This window comes from Symphalangus syndactylus, chromosome 16 (assembly GCF_028878055.3).
Source record: "Symphalangus syndactylus isolate Jambi chromosome 16, NHGRI_mSymSyn1-v2.1_pri, whole genome shotgun sequence".
Lineage (NCBI taxonomy): Eukaryota > Metazoa > Chordata > Mammalia > Primates > Hylobatidae > Symphalangus > Symphalangus syndactylus.
Genome location: NC_072438.2, coordinates 44,429,910 through 44,434,854, shown reverse-complemented (window position 1 = coordinate 44,434,854; position 4,945 = coordinate 44,429,910).

Sequence of the window (4,945 nt, the reverse complement as noted above, 5' to 3'; positions counted from 1 at the left end):
AGTGCACCTGTTCTGTATCTTGGTCCCTGCAGTAGTGACAATGACTGGACCTTTTGAAAGTTGGGGATGCTTTTCCAGGACTCCTGAGATCCCTGGCTGGTCTAGACTCTAAGCATCACATTGGAGTTGCTCTTAGCTCTGAATTCATGCCTACGTGCCCAGACTTTACTTCTAATGTAGGGCCCGTGGGGCTGGGTTCAAAAAGTTTGCAGTCTTATGCTCTCTTCAATAACCCTTCGAGAACTATCTTTCTTTTACTAACTCTCCAAGAACCATTGTGTAGAGACTGAGTTACCCTGCTGCACTGGTTCTGTATTGCTGCTGTAACAAATTACCACGACGTAGCATCTTAACACAAATGTATGATCTTACAGTTCTGTAGGATAGAAGCCTAAAACGAGTCTCCCTGGGCTAAAATCAAAGCATGGTCCGGGTATCTCCTGTCTGGAGGCTCTAGGAGAAAATCCAATTTCTTTTTTTTCTTTTTTTTTTGAGACGGAGTCTCGCCCTGTTGTCGCCCAGGCCAGAGTGCAGTGGCACGATCTCGGCTCACTGCAAGCTCCGCCTCCCGGGTTCACACCATTGTCCTGCCTCAGCCTCCCGAGTAGCTGGGACTACAGGCACCCGCCACCACGCCCGGCTAATTTTTTCTTTTCTTTTTTTTTTTTTTTGAGACAGAGTCTCGCTGTTGCCCAGGCTGGAGTGCAGTGGCGCGATCTCGGCTCACTGCAGGCTCCGCCCCCGGGGTTCACGCCATTCTCCTGCCTCAGCCTCCCGAGTAGCTGGGACTACAGGCGCCCACCACCTTGCCCAGCTAATTTTTTGTAGTTTTAGTACAGATGGGGTTTCACCGTGTTAGCCAGGCTGGTCTCGATCTCCTGACCTCGTGATGCGCCCGCCTCGGCCTCCCAAAGTGCTGGGATTATAGGCGTGAGCCACCACGCCTGGCTGAGAAAATCCAATTTCTTGTCCTTACAGTTTGCAGACCTTCTATCTTCCTGGACTCATGGTCCCTTCCCTCCATCTTCAAAGTCAGCAGCATCACATCTCTGTGTCTTTCTTTCATATTCACGTGCTCCTTTGACTGACTTTACTGTTCTGCCTCCCTCTTTTTTTTTTTTTTTTTTGAGACAGAGTCTCGCTCTTTCACCCAGGCTAACATATTCACAGGTTCCAGAGATTAGGACATCTTTGGGCATCTTTGGGGCCACTATGCTATGCTGCCTACCATGCCAACCCACACGCTTTCCTCCCTCAAGGTCATCTCCTCTCTGAAGCCCATTCCAGAGATTTTTGGAGCAAAGAATGTTTCCTCTGGTGCAAGCGTGGAAGGGCTTATCTATGAGGCGGCCTGAAGGGGCAAGCAGTCCTCAGGAGAAAGAAGCTGGAGGTAGCACTGGGTGTCCACAGCCTGTAGAAGATGTGAAGAGCCAGCCAGAGCAGATGTTCCTTCTCCTTTGTTTGTTTTGAGATGGAGTCTCGCTCTGTCGCCCGGGCTGGAGGCAAGTGGCGCTATCTCGGCTCACTGCAATCTCTGCCTCCTGGGTTCAAGCGATTCTTCTGCCTCAGTCCCCCGAGTAGCTGGGACTACTAGGTGCGTGCCACCACGCCCGGCTAATTTTTGTATTTTTATTACAGATAGGGTTTCACCATATTGGCCAGGCTGGTCTCGAACTCCTGACCTTGTGAGCCACCCACCTCAGCCTCCCAAAGTGCTGGGATTACAGGCGTGAGCCACCATGCCCAGCCTGTTCCTTCTCTTTAAAGAGAATAGAGGAAGGTAGATTTCCAGGGATAGAGGGGCAGTGGGCAGGGGGAGGGCAGGGAAGATCTAAGGATGCCTCCAAAAAACTATGAGCATTCTCAGGAGAAAAAAGTCTGCTTTTGGCTTGGCGCGATGGCTCGTGCCTGTAAGCTGGGAGGCCGAGTTGGGAGGATCACTTGAGGTCAGGAGTTCGGGACCAGCCTGGCCAATATGGTGAAAACCCATCAACCCATCTCTACTAAAAAAATACAAAAATTAGCCAGGTGTGGTGGCAGGCACCTATAATCCCAGCTGCTCGGGAGGCTGAGGCATGAGAATCGCTTGAACCCAGCAGGTGGAGGCTGCAGTGAGCCGAGATTGCGCTATTGCACTCCAGCCTGGGCGACAGAGTGAGACTCTGTCTCAAAAAAAAAAAAAAAAAAAAAAAGTCTGCTTTTAACACATTCCAATACTATTTATCTCTGATGAGGGTACCAAAGTAGAACTTTCTTGCTCTTTTTCTTTCTCTTTACCCCACAACCCAAGCCTGTGAAGGTCAAACAAACAAAATCAAAACCAAAACTGGTTAGCAAGGTGGGGAATTAGGAGAAGAAAAACCTGGCAGAAAAGGAGAAAAAAAAAGGCCAATTTCTTCAGGATAAAGACGGTGAGAAGAAGATTTATAGATTTGTTAGGGTGTGCCTGGTGGATTGACACCTGTGTGTTGGGGCGGAGGGAGTAGGACTGGGCAGAGGAGACAGTGAACTGGAATGCAGTTGTAACAGAGGCCTCAGCCTTTCCTATGAGACAGTTCTGCAGCTGGGTGGCCCTTCTTAAGTTGTCTGACCTTGGAAGAGGGTGCTCAACACTTCCTCACCCCCATTAACCAGTCATTGGATGAGGGCTGTCCCTGGGGAAGAGGTATGACCTTGGCTGAGGCATTTTCTTTTACTAAGGGCAATTTCCAGAGAGCCACTCAACTGAGAACCATCAGGGCCAATCTCAGCAGCTGGTGGATGACTGGGACATCCCTGTAGGCGGTGCACAACGGCATCCACTACACTGTGTGCTGGGACACAAGCAGCGGGGGGAAAGAGAGAGAGAGAGAGAGTTTTAAAGTATTGCAGGGGACTTGACTTACAATTAGTGTCCAGAGTAGTTTTATTACCTTAAAGATTTATTACCAGGAAAATTAAGGGACTTGCTCTAAACTTCATCCATGAGCAAGCAAAGAAATATCCCCACTGAATAAATTTATAGGTCTGTGTTGCTAAATAGCTAGCTAGATAAAGTTACTAACATTCCTCAAGCCTTGGTTATAATTGCAGCAGTTTCCAGACAAGCAGCATCTGGGAAGGTTACCTTTGCATAGGAAAATTCCTCAAGGGGTGTGATTATGCAAAGGGAGGCCTAGACTGGTGGTTCTAAATTGTGTGTGTGTGTGTGTGTGTGTGTATGCATGTGCCTCGGATCCCTTTGGCAGTCAGTATAGCCTATGGAATCTCATCTCTGAATCATGTTTTCCTATGCATAAAATAAAATACATAGTATTACAAAGAAAACCAATTATATTTAAATAATGTCAGCTGAGTGCAGTGGCTCATGCCTCTAATCTCAACACTTTGGGAGGCTAAGGCGGGCACATTGCCTGAGGCTAGGAGTTCAAGACCAGCCTAGGTAACAAAATGAGACCCTCTTTCTAAAAAAACAAAACAAAACAAAACAAAACAAAATAGCTGGGTGTGGTTGTGCGCACCTGTAGTCCTAGCTACATATGCGTATGTCAGTGTCATAGATACTGCTAATGTTACTGAGGTTGTTGCCTACATTCAGTTAAAGGAAATGCCAAACTTCACGTTGAAGTTATTGAAAATAAAGAGGTGATTTTTTTTTCTCCTCAAGTCTACAACCCCCCGTAAATTCAATTTGCAGACTCCCTGGAAGTCCATGGACTCCAGGTTAAAACTTTTGCAATCTGGAATAGGCTCAGCTGATCCTCTATATCATAATAAAGTAATAAAAATTTTCAGGGTCTTTTTTGCGGAAGGTGGGCTGATCGTGAGGCATGTTGAAGGTCTTAGAATTCTAAGAGAGAGAGAAAGAGGAAGTGGAGAGAGAGAGAGAGAGAGAGAAGCAGGGCTATAGTAAAGAGATAAGTTAAGACCAGGGATCTATAGATGATATTGGGCAAATCATCAGGAAAAGTCTGTTACACACAGCTCCTTTTTGTCAGTATGTTGTAATCGGGGAAGAAGGGGACAACTGTACCTGTCTGGGGAGGGGCAACAAAGAGAAGTGCAGCCACCCATGTGAGGCCAGAGTGGCTACCCCAGAACTACATCCAGAGAGCAGTTAGCAGCCAGTTGACCATGAATAAACAGCTGGCAGTGTGGGCTGAGTCACGGTGGCCAAGAGACCAACCTTCTTCAACCCAAATATGTTAGAGGCAAGTGTCTGTTGCCTGAAAGGAAGAAGCTGGATCCTGCATGGACAGGAGCTACCCAGAGGCTAGACGCTGAGGTTACTTCTAGCTAAATAGGTAAACGTGACCCTGTAGGCAACCAAGGGCTAGGGGCCAGGTAGGATGTAGCAAAGGAGTGTCTACTGTAAGTAAGATCATAGAAGGAGCATTCTGCCATGGTTGTGGGATAAGAAGGGACAGTCACAGGTAGAGACACAGTACGGTAAAAAGAATGATAAATATCTCATTAGTAATTTTAATATTTTGATTACATGTTGACATGGTTTGGCTGTGCCCCCACCCAAATCTCAGCTTGAATTATATCACCCAGAATTCCCATGTGTTATGGGAGGGATCCAGGGAGAGGTAATTGAATCATGGGGACTGGTCTTTCCTGTGCTATTCTCACGATACTTAATAAGTCTCATGAGATCTGATGGGTTTATCAGGGGTTTCCACTTTTGCTTCTTCTTCATTCTCTTTTGCTGCAGCCATGTAAAAAGTGCCTTTTGCCCTCCACCATGGTTGTGAGACATTCCCCAGCCACGTGGCACTGTTAGTCCAATGAAACCTTTTTCTTTTGTAAATTGCCCAGTCTTGGGTATGTTTTTATCAGCAGTGTGCAAATGGACTAATACACATATTGAAATGATATTTTGGATATATAGGATTAAATGAAATCTATTATTATAACTTTCGCCTGTTCTTATTTTTAAATGTGGCCACCAGAAAATTTGGAA